The sequence below is a fragment of the Gorilla gorilla genome, chromosome 18 (genome assembly GCF_029281585.2).
Source record: "Gorilla gorilla gorilla isolate KB3781 chromosome 18, NHGRI_mGorGor1-v2.1_pri, whole genome shotgun sequence".
In the NCBI taxonomy this organism is placed as follows: Eukaryota; Metazoa; Chordata; class Mammalia; order Primates; family Hominidae; genus Gorilla; species Gorilla gorilla.
Window position 1 is genome coordinate 86222284 of NC_073242.2, and position 14888 is coordinate 86237171.

The window sequence follows — 14888 nt, forward strand, 5'->3', positions numbered from 1 at the left end:
TTGTGTATAAGTTTTGTGTGGCCATATGTTTTCATTTCTCCCGGGTAGATATCTAGGAGTGGAATTGCTGTGACCCCTGGCCTTTGTACTCTGCCTCCTTGGCTAGGGATCTAGTATCTTCCTTGACAGGCCCAACTATCTCATCCTTCAGGTCTCTTAAAGGAAGCCTCGCTAACTCCCATGGCTGAGTTGGGTCTTCTGTGCCACCCTACCTCCAATCTTTGCACATTTCATATGGTGATATGATGGCCTGGGTCCTGATCTTGGCCCCCACAGGTGAGCAACTTGAGAGAGACTATCTGCTTTGGTTCACCACTGTCCATCCTAGTGCCTGGCTCTCCTGCTGCTGGAAAGACAAGAGACAGATTCTGAGGCCAGAGCAGTCAGGAAAGTCTTCCTGGAGGAAGCGGGGCTGGAGTTGTGTTGATAGGTTGGTTTGCCCTAGAGCGGGGCAGAGGGCTTTGATTGGCTTCGGTGGAAGAAAGGTGAGGAGAGCTTGGAGAAAGGAAAGATGGATGGGTGACAGGCAGGCAGAGAACAAAGCTCAGAGCCCCGGGGGCTGTTTAGTCTCGGCCCCTCTAAGGCTGCAAAGTGCCAGTGACTCAGACGTGGAGGGAGGCTCACAGGCTGCAGCGCGCGAGGCTCCCACATTAACCCTCACCTGCCTGGAATCGAAAAGCCACAATGGAAGCACTCGGTATTAACCCTCAGCTGCCCAGTCCTTGAGCCCCAGGGCCAAGGGCTGTGGACATGGCCTTGAGATCCCCGGGAAAGCCCCGCCCCCCCAGAATCTGGTTACGTGAGGCTCACCCTTCTGATGCCCGGTGGTGAACTTGCCCAGAGAGCACCTAAATACCACGGAGTGGCCAACGGCTTGAGCGCCCAGCGACAGACAAGTGTCCTAAGAATTGGTGCCTCTTCTAGGGAAAAGGAGGCCTGGGCTCCAAGGCCTTAAAGACTCGCCTAATTTTCCGCACGGATGAGTAGCCCCAGGCCCAGTTCGGATCCGTCTTTATCTTATCGTCTGTGTCAGAGAAATATGTCATATTTCCAATCTCTGGCGGCAAGAAAATGCCGAGCTCTTTTGCTATTGAAAAAAAAAAAGGGAAGAAAACACTGCGGCCCTAATCCTGCCCAATACAACTCAGAACCCAGCCTTGGGTGTTGCCCCGAGGGCGCAGCGCCGCTCCCATCGGCGCTGGGGGTCCAAGCGGCCCTGGGGCCCCGCAGGCCCGGGCTGAGGCCACCCCTCTGTTCCCGCGTCGGTGGCCCTGAGCGCACAGCGCTCGGAACTCGGAGGTGCCAGAGGCTCGGGCAAAGCAGGCCTGGGGAGGGCGCGAAGCCGCGTTGTTCCGATCCTCAGCCACCTGAGTCCCAGCCTGGAACCTTCGGACCCTCGCGTTCGGCCCGAACGTTCTGGCCCCCTCGGTGCCAGGCGCCCCGAGTGCCGGGGCGCGCCGGGCGCGGGCTGGGAGCGGCGGACTGCGGGCGGGACAGCGCCCCCGCTCCTCCCGTGGGAGAGCGCGCGCCCCTCCAGGAAGCTCCCGCCTCGCCTCCCACTTCCCTCCCCACTCCCCTCCTCGGCCGGAGGGAGGAGCCCGAGCCGCCGCCGCCGCCGCCGCCGCCCGCCCGCCTGGCCCGGGAGGAGGACCGGACCCCGAGCGGCTGGGAGCGCACGCGAGCGGGCCGTGGCCGCGCGGGCAGCGCCCTGAGCCTGTCCCGCGCCCGCGGGCCCGGCCGAGCAGGAGCAGCTCCCAGGGATGCCCGGGCGGCTCGGAGCGCGGGCAGCGACAGCCGTGCGGTGAGGGCGGTGGCGCCCGCGGGACCTGCGGTGAGTGGGGCCCGGGCAGGCGGGGCAGCTTGGCGTGAGTGCCCAACTTCGGCCTTGGGGCTGGGCTCCTGGATCCAGCTGCGGGTCCGAAGAAAGCCGGGTTCCGCCTCGGGGGGCTGCGGCGCTCTAGCCCCCGCCGCCAGCGCGAACCCGGACTCCGGCGCTTCGGTGACTCAGCTCCGACCCGGCCACGCGGGGGCGCCCCGCCGGCGCCCGGACTGCGGGGAAGGGCGGGCGGGGTCCCTGGGGAGGGGGGCGCCCTCGGGGGTCCGAGCCCAGCTGCTTTGGGGACCCTTCCACCCGCCCCGAGGGGCTTGGAGGGCGTACGGGAGGTTGAGACCCGCCGCTGCCGCAGCTGCTGAAGGCGTGAGGTCGCCCTGACTCTCGGCGGGCGCTGGCTCCTCTCCGCGCCCCTCTGCCCTCCTCCCACCCCTCAACACCCACCCCCTGCCCCAGGCAACTGCCGGAGGACCGGCTCCCAGCCCCGGTACTGGGAGCGCAGAGGGGGAGTGGAGCTGGGCAGCTTCCCAGAAGTCGGAGTGTGTTTGCAAACTAGTTTTTGCGAAAAAGCTGTCTGGCACCTGTGTGTTTAAAGGGGGTGTGGGGGTGGGCATGGAGAGAGCGGGCGAACAAGGCCCTCTCTTATTCCCCGTTTCTCACAGCGATGCTCCTCTGAAAATAGAGGGGTCTTACACCCCTCTTGCCTGCTCTTCCCACCCCCTCCCCCAGCCTCGCTCCACATCCCCCCCAGTTCAAGAAGCTCTCCTATGGGGAAGGGGCTGCTTCAAAGGGGGTTGTGATTTGCCCAAGGTCACAGATGCTGCTGGCTCTGGTAGCTAATAGGGTGTTCATCTTGCATCTGAATCCCCTGCCCCATATGTACTGGGGGAAGGGACAAGGGGTCTGGAAGAATGATCTTCCAGACAAAACGCCCTTTTTTTTGTCTGCCTTAGTTTTTTGCTCCCTTAGAAGTGTGTGCTGTCATCAAAGGGTGGGTGGTTTTTTCTGCCCCTTGGGCATCCACAGCTTCCCGGACTGCAGGGAGCCCATGGTTTTCAGGAAACAGGCGGTGTGCGCAGATTGTAATCCCTGGCAGCTGCAGCCTGCCCTGATGGGGAGGCCTGGGAGACCTGGGTCTGAACCCCACCTATGACCAACAGGGAACTTGGCCCAGACTCTCCGCCCCTGTGGCCCTGTGGGTCACCATCTGTGAAATGGGCTGATGTTCCGGGGCCTGACTCCTGGAGAATGGACATAGCATGAAGGCGTGGTTTTATGGCATTCCCCCTGGCATAGGTCCAGGTGAGCTCCAGGACCGCCCCAGCCAGCTGGATTGGAAGGGGTCACCCAGGCAGGTTTCTCCATGGAAAGAACCAGGGACGAAGGATGTGGACGCTTGGGTTCGTCTCGCGGCCGTCACTTCCTGTCTGCGTGCCTTGTCACCCCTTGGACTTGGGGGATTTTCTGTCTGTAAAATGAGGCAAACTGTGACATGATCCAGCTTACAGTAGGGCGGCTGGGAGGCTGGAACTGGGGAACAGGGAGCAGACGTTCTGCAAGTAGGGAGCACTTCATGAGTGGCAAGTGTGGTGTCTCTGGTGGTGTTCCAACGGACACTCCCTCTGGAATGTCATGAGAATTAAAAACTGGGGCATAAGGGAAGAAGATGGCTGAGAATGTAGCCTCGGTTTCTATGTCTGTAAAACAGTAAGTACTGGACCCCATCTGGTCCTCCTCCCAGTCCTCAGTTTCTATATCTATACACCTTCATATTCTTTTCAGGTAATTGTGTATTTCTGCAAAGGTAGGATTAAATTAGATTGCAAGGACTCGGGTGCCAGCACTTATTGGTACGTGGTGAGTGCCTGGTTAACTGTCATTGTCATTATCCATGGGAATATTAAGAAGCCTGATGTGGGTGACTGCATCCAGGATCCTTTGTGGGGTTGTCTCAGGCCAGCTTGCTCCTCCCCCTCCCGTCAGGACTTCTGGGCTGTTCTAGGGGCAGGGGCCTGGGGTGAAAGAAGACCAGGAGAGGTGGTAGGTCTCATCCAGGTGTCCCCATTTCCCCACATCTGGCTGGCCTCACAGGGCTCTAAGGAGTGAACAGAAAACAAAAGAGCATTCTCTAGTAATTTTCTCCCTCCTGTCAGAGCAGGAGGCATCATTGCCAGGCACGGTCCCCGATCTAAGAAGCCCTCAGCTCAGGGTCAGGGTGCCCCCAGCCTGATGGAGGTCTCTGTCGCTCTCCTCTCCCCTGACCCTTATTCATAGATGGCACTGGGGCTACCGAATCAGGAGCAAAACACCTTGAGGACCCAGCTCCTTCCCCCTTGCAGAATATGGCCTCAGGGAGTGGAGGTGGGATCTCCCCCAACCCTGCCAGACACGGTGCTGTGCGCTCTGTGGGAGCTGGGATGCCAGGTCACCCTGTGATCTTGGCAGGCAGCATCTAGAAAAGTCCACAATCACATATCTCCCCACCTCCCTGTCCAGAAGGGAGGACATACGGGTCCCACAGTGCCTGAGGACAGAGCCCAGGTTAGAGGCGCCTCCTGGCTCCCATCCCAGTGTCTTCTGCCCTCATTGGGCCACTGGACCTCGGCTGTCGCTCCCATGGCAGAGTCAAGAAGACTGCTGTTCCATACCCTGGAATATTTCTTTCTTTCTTCCTTTTTTATTTTTTATTTATTTATTTTTTGAGACAGGATCTTGCTCTGTCACACAGGCCGGAGTGCACTGGTGTGATCTCAGCTCCCTGCAACCTCCACCTCCCAGGTTCAGGCGATTCTCGTGCCTTAGCCTCCCAAGTAACTGGGATCACAGGTGCACACCTAGCTAATTTTTGTATTTCTAGTAGAGACGGGGTTTTGCTATGTTGGTTAGGCTGGCCTTGAACTCCTGGCCTCAGGTGATCCACCCACCTCGGTCTCCCAAAGTGCTGGGATTATAGGCATGAGCCACTGTGCCCGACCATGGGACATTTCTTACTTATCTGGCCACACTTGCTCTGAGGTCTGCAATGAGACTGACTAGTGAGATTGTGTCACCATCCCTCCTCACTGCTGCATCTCCTGGTTGTATTTTTCTTGGGGCATTTGCCACTCTTCAAAACCATCTTCTTTACTCATTGGTGCACCAGCTTATCTGCCTCCCTCCCCAAAGGGTGTCAGATCCACAAAAAGGCAAGAGCAAACAGTGTCCGTCTTGTTTAGGGCCATGTCCCAGCACTTAGAACAGTGCCTGGTACATTGTAGGTGCTCAGTAAATCCTTGTGTGAGGAATGACTGCACCTGCCCCTCTTTGCAGCCTCCTGTTAAATGAGTCTGTGATGTTGAGTGATGGATCCTGGGAGAATTACGTGCTTGCCCTCTTGAGTCTCTGGAGGGATCTCTGGCTTACCATGCTGAGTGCTGGAAGGAGCATGGCCTTGCTGACAGCTAGATTTCAAACTTGTAGCCTACAGAACTGTGAGAGACTCTAAGCCATCCAGTGTGTGGTGCTCAACTAGCCCATGGCCAACCAGAGTTTGAAACCCAGTAGCTTAGCTCCCAGCATTCACTGCACTCTTACAATACACTTTTCTCAGGTTGGGCATGTCTCTGAAAGACTGATGGGAGAGCCGGGCGTGGTGGCTCACACCTGTAATCCCAGTACTGAGGGAGGCCAAGATAGGCAGACCACTTGAGCCCAGGAGTTCAAGACCAGCCTGGGCAACATGGCAAAAACCCGTCTTTACCAAAATAAAAAATAAACAAAATTAGCTGGGTGTTGTGGTGCGTGCCTATAGTCCCAAATACTTGGGAGACTGAGGTGGGAGGATTGCTTGAGCCCAGGAGGTCGAGGCTGCAGTGAGCCATGATTGTGCCACTGTACTCCAACCTGGGTGAAACAGTGAGACCGTGTCTCAAAAAAAAAAAAAAAAAGAAAAGAAAGAAAGAAAAAAGAAAAAGACTTGGGGTCCAACCAAAGGAGAGAGGGATTGCAGGAGTTGTCTGCTGGGAGTTGGGCATACTCCCTCCTGTGTTTTAGAGAGGGGACAGCCAGGGCACATCAGGCAGGCCAGATATCCTCAGCTCCTGATAAGACACAAAAGCCTGCAGGGATACAGTAGAGTTGTAGGGAGAATGGGCTTCTGAACCACACTAGGCATGTCCACACCACAGGGCCTTTGCACATGCTGGGGAACAGGTAGAGGAAACAGCACATGCAAAGGCCCTGTGGTGGGGACATGCCTAGCTTGGTTCAGGAGCCCATTCATTCATTCATTCAAAAATATTCACTGAGTACCTGCTGGGCACCAGCTATGGCTGGGATACAGCCATGAACGAGAGAGACCAATGCCTTGCTCTCCTGGGGCTCCTGGTCTATTAACATCCCAGCTCAAATGCGGCCTCCTTCACACTGCCCTATCACAATCACTTCACCCTGCTTTATTCTCTTTATGACATTTTCCACTCTCTGAGATTTCCTGCCCTTGTCATTTGCTCACCTCCCTGTCCCCCCAACTCCATCCCGAACTCCTATGCCCAGAGCCTGAGTGTGTCTTGATCATGGTTGCCCCTCCAGCACACAGCAAATTCCCTGGTCCAGAGGAACTGCTTAAGAAACATCTGTTGAACGACCAAATGGATGGCTGCATGGTGAGGGAAGCCCTCCTGGAAGGTGGAGACCCAAAGTCACAAGTGAAAGAGGGATTACATCTGTGCACAACCCTCTTCAGTTTACAAGCTTTTCACTGCTGCCTTAAGAACATCATGAAGAAAGTAGTGGGGACAGCTCTAGTTAGCAGCAGCTCCATTTCCTGTATGAAGAAACTGAGGCTAGAGAGGTTAGGACACATGGCCCAGGTTACATAGGGAATGGGTGACTTTCTCCAGCACACCTCAGTCCCTTGGGTGGGCAGGCAGTGGCAGCAGGTGATGTCCCACCCAGGGGACCTCACATCCTCTACCTCCCCAGCCCCCAGTCTTTCAGTCCTAGGCAAATCCACCTCCTCTAAGACATACAATTTTCCCCATTCCCTCCTCCATGGGAGTCCCCTGCCCTCTGAGCCTGGCCAGATCCACTCCCAAGGTCCCCTAAGTACTCAGAGTCTCCAGAGAGCCACAGCACTCCATGCCTATCCCCATGTGGAGCTTCCTGGGAGGCCGGAGGGGAAGGAGCTGAGGCCCAGGAGGGAGGAGTGGCAGGAGAGGACAGAACCCGGTCCCTAGACTCACAGGGAGTACAGTGGAGGCTGCCTCTCAGCCTGCTAGGTCAGCCCCTATAAATGACACAAACCTTCCAGTGCAGGCTGAGCTGAACCTGGGGCCTGGGAGGGTGGGGGTGGGGATGTCCCAAGGGAAGCCACCTCCCCTAAGAGCCAGAGCTTAGTGATTAAGCGGGCACTACAGAGAATGACCTCCCTCTGAATGTGGTCTGGTGGAAGCTGGGGGTCCCCAGGGGGGCCTCAGGGCCAACCCCTGCTGCAGCCTCCTCACCATGCTGTCTGCATCTATATTTATCCCCGTAATGGCCTGGCTGCCTGTTGGAGTGTGGTGTCTTTGGAGCGCAGCAGCCAGTGCCGTAGCCTCGGTGCAGAAGTGATTTGTGTCAAGGTGCCGCCCCCACCTGGTCAGGAGTGCCAGCCTGCTCCTCAGGGGCTGCCTGTCGCCTGGCAGGAGCTGGTGCAGCAATGGGCATGCGGCAAGGGCCCCAGAGAATAAGGCTTGTGGCTGGACCCTGCCCACCAGAACCAGGATGCAGGATGTTGGGGCAGCCAGGCTGTGGCCAGGGTTCCTGTGTGGCTGGAAAGTGGGGCCAGATAAACTCTAAAGTCTTTTAGCTCTGAGACTCAAAGAACTCATGACTCTGAAATCCCAGAATTCCCAAATTCTGTAATTCTGTGAACCTCTAGTCCCGGGCCTCTACAATTCCAAGATGTTATGGTTCCTCTTCCTCTCACCTTTTCACTCTTCCTCATTTTTAACAAACTTGTGTCGAGCTTCCATTCTGTGCCTCTGGGTGTTGGGAGCAACGAAATGGAAACAGGGTTTTGTTCCATCTTTAAGCTCCAGTGAGGGCGACGCTTCTAAGCCAATGGTTACAGTATGCTGATATTGTAAGTGATTCCCTCTCAAGGACCAGGGAAATAGGAAGGGCTTTGTAGAGGAGTCCCTGGATTGTTGGTTTTGATGTTTTTTGTTTTACCACATTGAAGTGTAACATGAAATAGAGCAGACATTCTACATGGACCAGTCAATGACTGTTCACAAACCAACATATCTGGGTCACCAGAACCCAGATCAGAAACAGACACGACCAGCACCAAAGCCCCCGGTGTCCCCTTCTGGTCAGTAACACCCGTCCACGTGTCCTACCGCTCTCCTGACTTCCAGCAGCGTAGATTTGTTTTGTCCATGTTTAAGGGCACCTAAGTGAAATCATATAGGATGACATACTCCTTTCTGTCTGGCCCCCTTCACACAGCACGTGTGAGACCCATCCGTGTTATTGCTACCCGTGTTCTTCCTTCAGGTTGGCTGTATGTGGTCTGCTGTGTGTTCATTCACCAGTTATGTGTCCCTTCTTCCAATCATGGGGGTTTGGGTGGGGAGTTCCAGTTGGGATTATTTGGATTAGCACTGCCATGAACATTTCTGTGTGTATCTTTGGGTGAACATACGTGAGTGTTTTCGTTGGGCACTAATGTTTCTCCTAAGTGGTTGCACCAATTTCCACTCCCTCTGGCAACCTGTGGGTGTTCCAGTTGCTCTGCATTATTGCCAACACGTGGTATGGTCAGCTTTTTAAAATTTTGGCCGTCCTGGGGGTGGGGGTGGGTGCATAGTGCATTTTTTTTAAGACAGTTTCATTCTGTCGCCCTGGCTGGAGTGCAGTGGCGTGATCTCGGCTTGCTGCAACTTCCACACCCCACCTCCATTCAAGTGATTCTCCTGCCTTAGCCTGCTGAGTAGCTGGGATTACAGGCACCCGCCACCATGCCCGGCTAATTTTTGATTTTTTTTTTTTTTTTTTTTTGAGACGGAGTTTTGCTGTTGCCAGGCTGGAGTGCAGTGGTGTGATCTCGGCTCACTGCAACCTCTGCCTCCTGGATTCAAGCGATTCTCCTGCCTCAGCCTCCCGAATAGCTGGGACTACAGGCGTGCGCACCACGCCCAGCTAATTTTTGTATTTTTAGTAGAGATGGGGTTTCACCATGCTAGCCTGGATGGTCTTGATCTCTTGACCTTGTGATCCACCTGCCTCGGCCTCTCAAAGTGCTGGGATTGCAGGTGTGAGCCACCACGCCCTGCCTAGTTTTTGTGTTTTTAGTGGGGATGGGGTTTCACAATGTTGGCTGGGTCTCGAACTCCTGACCTCAAGTGATCCGCCCACCTCAGCCTCCGAAAGTGCTGGGATTACAGGCATGAGTCACCATGCCCGGCTGCATTTGGTTTTACTGAGCTGAGTTTGAAGAAAGAAATCACTAAGTGAAGAAGGGGGAAGGGCATTCCAGGCAGATGGAACAGCATATGCAGAATTAGGGAGGCACGAAAAATACTTGCTGAAACTGTGTGTGGCAAACAGCAGAGCTAGAGCCAAAGGTGTGAGGGAGAGGACTTTGAGAGCCTCATCAGGGAACCTGGATGTTGTCCTGAGAACAGCCGGAAGCCATGGAGAGGTTTTTCTCATTTTGAGCCAGTATCTGCAGTGCGTCAAGCATTTTGTAATTTCCATGTGTTGGATGAGAAAACTAAACTGAGACACAGAAAGACCAATGACTTGTCCAGAGTCACATTAGTGGAGGCCCAATAGGTAGAGTGGTTTTGGGCTGGGAGCCAGAGGACCAGAACCATGTGGGTAAGTGATTCAACTTCCTAGCCTTGGTTTACTCACCTGGAGAATGGGAGTGCTGATGATAACACCTCATTTGGGGATGTTGTGAAGCTATAGAATTTCAAGGACCTGGGACAGGCATTATTATTCTCATTTTATTATGGTTATCTCTCCATCAGCATGGCCACACCCACCTTCATCCTTCTCTTGCAGCTGACAGGGTGGGGGTGGGCTCTCTGAGCTCCCACACTTAAGAAGGGCTAGCCCAGAGCTCCTGCCCTAACACCCTGTTTTCCTGCCCCATGACAGATCTCCTAGGAACTAAAGATTGCTATGATGGTTAATTTTATGTGTCAGCTTGGCAAGGCTTTGGTGACCAGTTGTTTGGTCAAATAAAGGGAGTTTTTAGATGCAATTAACATTAAATCAGTAGACTTTTGAGTCCAGCAGCTTCCCCTCCATTATGTGTGGCCCTCATTCAATTGATCAGAGGCCTTCAGGGCAAAGACTAAGGTTTCTCAAAGATGGAATTCAGCCCCAAGACTGCAACATAGAAACCCTGCCTGGGTTTCCAGCCTTCTGGCTTGCCCTACAGATTTTGGACTTTCCAGCCCCGACAATCGCATGAGCTAATTCTTTAAAATACATTTCTCTCTCTGCATAGCTAGATATCCTATTGGTTCTGTTTCTCCAGAAAACCTGGACTAATATGGTTGCCATTTATCTTCCTGGATCTTCTCATCTGGGAAATGGGATGAAGGAGGCAATTTAGACCTGGATGCATTCAAGATACGTTCCAACCCCCTAAAAGTTCAGTAAACTTAGCAGCCATCAGGGCCCGTAGGGAATGGGTGTCTTGTTAGCTGAGGGTTCTGGTTAACAGAGCATTCTCATCCAGACTAGAGGTTGCAAACTCAGAAGTCTACAGAGACCTGGCTGGAAGCTCGGTGTGTGAAGCCAGCAGGGCTTGTATGGAGACCAAGCGTGACACCTGCCTCATTATGCCAAATCCAACTACGCTAGAGCCATCCCTGGGGTGTGGTCAGCCATGGGGTGGCCACATTGCAACTTCTGATCTGTAGCCTCGTGCCTCAAAGTGTGGTTCCAGGGGGGCAGCCCCAGCATCACCTGTAGCTTGTTAGAAACACAGAATTTTAGGCCCCTCCCCAGACCTGCTGGATGACAATCTGTATTTGAACAAGATGCCCCACGTACTCAGCTAACCTGTGATTTGTGTGTACTTAGCCCACATCAGAACCACCAGCAGAGCATGTTAAAACACAGGCCTACGGGCGCCGCTCTAGGCCTTCTGCTAGAGCAGGTCTGGGTGGGCCCAGCGTGCTGCATTTCTTTTTCTTTTTTTTTTTTTTTTGAGACAGGGTCTCACTCTGTTGCCCAGCCTGGAGTGCAGTGGCATGATCACGGCTCACTGCAGCCTTGACTTCCCGGGCTTAGGTGATTCCCCCCATCTCAGCCTCCCAAGTACCTGGGACTACAGGCACATGCCACCATGCCCAGCTAATTTTTTTTTGCCATTTTTTGTAGAGACAGGGTCTCACTATGTTGCCCAGCTGGGGTCAAATTCCTGAGCTCGAGATCCACCCGCCTCAGCCTCCCAAAGTGCGGGGATAACAGGCGTGAGCCACCGCACCCGCTTGGTGCTGCATTTCTAGCAGGCTCCGGGGAGATGCGTAGGTGACCCGTCTGGAAACCACACGTGGTGACAGCTCTCAGCCACCACAGGAACCTCTGCTGTCAGAGATGAGACCCCACTGACAGGATATGCTGGGTGCAGAAGGACTTGGAGGCCCTGAGGGTCCCAGAAGCCACAGCACCCAGGAGTGGGCCCCACCTCGAAGACCTTGAGGGTTGTGTATCCAAGCCCATAATTCATTCCCTAGTCCTCCATCACTACCATGGTCTCTCTGGGCTTCCCTATGCTGTGTCCACCAGCCTGGAGGGAGAGCCTAGAGCCATGTTTCTCAATCAGTTTTTTGTTTTTATTTCTCTTTTTTTTTTTTTTGAGAGAGGGTCTCCCTGTGTTGCCCAGGCTGGAGTGCAGTGGCACGATCTCAGCTCATTGCAACCTCCACTTCCCAGGTTCAAGCAATTCTTTTGCCTCAGCCTCCGAAGTAGCTGGGATTACAGGCACCTACCACCATGCCTGGCTAATTTTTGTATTTTTAGTAGAGATAGGGTTTCACCTTGTTGGCCAGGCTAGTCTTGAGCTCCCGACTTCGGATGATCCGCCCGCCTCAGCCTCCCCAAGTGCTGGGATTACAGGTATGAGCCACCACGCCCGGCCCTCTCAATCAGTTTTAACCTCGCCCCCTTTATGTAAACTGTTAACTTTACACATCCCCCAAATTTTTTATCTACTTTCCCCTCTTCCCCAGACATTAAGAATTGCTGGGGATTCAGACCCCACAGAATGGGTTCCTAACTAATGCCTGGTACTGACTGTGACCAGGCAACCACGCCCCTTTCTTTGTTACTGCCACCAGCAAAACAGAGAATCTATTTTTTTCTTTCTTTTTTTGTTTTGAGAGACAGGATCTCACTCTGTCACCCAGATTTGAGTGCAGTGGCACAATCACAGCTCACTGCAGCCTTGACCTTGCAGGCTCAAGTAATTTTCCTGCCTCAGGCTCCCTAGTAGCTACAGGTGTGTACCACCACACCTGGCTAATTTTTTTATTTTTTATTTTTGTAGAGACAGGATCTCACTGTGTTGCCCCAGGCTGGCCTCAAACTCCTGGCCTCAAGCAGTTCTCCCTCCTCAGCCTCCCAAAGTGTTAGGATCGTAAGCGTGGGCTGTCACACCTGGCCTGTTTTTTCCTTTTCTACACATCAAGTTGCACGTGCTTTTCTGACAGCACACAGTGCCCTCGCTAGAATTTACGACAGGACATCCCACTGTGGTCCCAGCTCCTCCTCTCCACCAGCCTCTGGAATGGGGGCTGCCTCCCTGGCCACCTCAGGCCTGCCCTTCACCATCCAGCAGCTCTTCTCTCCTTCGGGGTTACCAGGCCTCCTCCTGGGCCATCTGCTTCCCTGTGCCTGCCTCTCTCACTGTCCCCTCCTCTCCGCCCATTTCTAAGTTGGAGGTCCCCCCACCCAGCCGGCCCAGCAGCTCCTACCCCACAGTGAGCTCCTTTACACTACAGCTGGTTCCCGGGTTCTACATCGCGGTGGGGCCAGGGCTACTTTCTCCTCACAGCCATTAAGAATCACTGATCATAGCAAAAGCTACCTATTGTTCCAAGTGCTTTACCTCACTGAATCCTCACAACACCTAGGAAAGCACTCTTTTTTGGTTGTTGTTTTTTGTTTTTGTTTTGAGATGGGGTCTTGCTCTCTTACCCAGGCTGGAGTGCAGTGGTGCGATCTAGGCTCATTGCAACCTCCTCCTCCCGGGTTCAAGCAATTCTCCTGCCTCAGCTTCCCGAGTAGCTGGGATTATGGGCACACACCACCACGCCCAGCTAATTTTTGTATTTTTAGTAGAGATGGGGTTCCACCATGTTGGCCAGGCTGGTCTCAAACTCCTGACCTCAGGTGATCCCACCTGCCTCGGCCTCCCAAAGTGCTGGGATCACAGGTGTGAGCCACCACGCCCGGCCGGAAGGCACTCTTGTTCCCATTTTACAGAGGGAGAAACTGAGACATAGGGAGTTGAGGGAACTTGCCAGAGGTCACACAGCAGTTAAATGGCAGAGCCAAAGTGGGAAGGATGGCAGCCTTGGCTCTGGGCCTAGTCACCATCCTTCCCTGGCTTAAAAAAACCACTGCCTCTTGTTGGGCCTCAGTTTCCACCCCTGTGAAGTAGGACACAGTCCCTCTCCTGCTGGCCTCTCAGACCCTAGGGTTTGAGAAGCTGCCTGTGATTCTCTCAAGTGATGTGTGCAGGGGGAGGTGGCTATGATTGCTCTGGGGCTGCTGCTGATGGAGCCTGCCTGGCGAGCCCCCACCTTCCTCATTGATTAGGTGCTCACTTATGCAGATACGGCCATAGGTGCTGGGGAAACAGTGGTGATGTCCTCCTGAGGGACGGGGCAGACAGACACAGGCACATAGACGGATATGTAAAACGATTGTACATTGCAGTGATCTGTGAAGGAAGCAGCATGGAGCGGAGACAGATTACATCAGCCTGGGTGATCAGGGAAGGCCTCTGAGGATGTGATATTAAGCTGACAAGTAAGACCTTTCCTGTGAAGAAAGGCATTCCTAGAAAAAGGAACAGCAAGTGCTAAGGCCCTGAGGCAGGAGAGAGCCTGACAGCAAAGGGAGGCTAGTGCAGCTGGGCCAAAGGAAGCGAGCGAGGGGGAGGGTGGCAGGAAGTGGGGACAGGTCAGGCAGGGTCCTGTCATCCTGGGCACGATTTGGGGTTTGACCTGGATGAGGAGGTCACAGGAAGACTTTCAGGTAGAGCCATGGTGGCATCTGACTTCTGGGTTTAAAGACTCCCTCTGGCTCTCGTGTGGAAAAGAGAGTGCAGCTGAGCTTGCATCAGAGATTCCTGTTATGGGTCAGGGTGTGTCTGGGCACGAGATGATGGGAGCCTGGCTGGGCTGACATAGTGGAAGTGGGGAGAGGACGGATGCTGAATGCAGCTTGAAGGTGAAATCAGCAGCACTGGTGGCATATAGGAGGTGAAGATAAAAGGAGATTAAGGACGATGAATTCCTAGTTTTCTGGCTAAAACCGTGATGTTCTAGGCCTGTGGCTCAGCACCAATGTCCAAGCCTGTCCTTCTGCCTAAGGGCAAGATGCCTCCTCGCTGGGGTCAGTGGACCCTGTGAGGGCTGAATCCTATGTGTCCATTTTTTTGGGGTTTTTTTTTTCCTTTTAAGACAGGGTTTTGCTCTATCACCCAGGTTGGAGTGCAGTGGCACAATCACAGCTCACCGCAGCCCCAAACTCCTGGGCCCAAGCCATTCTTCCACCTCAGCCTCCCAAAGTGCTGAGATTATAGGTGTGAGCCACCACTGGCTCCTGTGTGTTTTATTAACTGCATAGCCCCAGGGTGCTCAGGGAGTATTTGTTGAATGAACCAATGAATCAGTGCCTGGGAATTCCCAAGCCCTGTTCTCTCTTTGCCTCAGTTGACCCATCTGTAAAAGGGACCACTAGTTTCATAAACCCCTCTCCAAGCTTCTTGCCTGGGGGGTCTGGTCACCCCAGAAGGGCTGTGCCCATCTGTGCCAGGAGTCAGGACCATGCTTGAAGCAGG

General features: G+C 54.1%; 1 protein-coding gene across 5 annotated transcripts in view; it reads left to right on the forward strand.

Moving 5' to 3' along the window:
• The first annotated feature begins 1689 nt into the window (after positions 1–1689).
• Positions 1690–14888, forward strand: part of CPNE2 (copine 2) — a 55913-nt gene continuing 42714 nt past the window's right edge. For 4 of the 5 annotated variants that reach the window (XR_008672323.2, XM_063700224.1, XM_031002546.3 and 1 more), the window contains exon 1: positions 1700–1831. The gene's annotated coding sequence lies outside the window, so the exon portion shown is untranslated. Of the gene's footprint in view, positions 1832–14888 lie in introns of all 5 variants that reach the window. The other variant, XM_063700226.1, reaches the window with a different exon arrangement.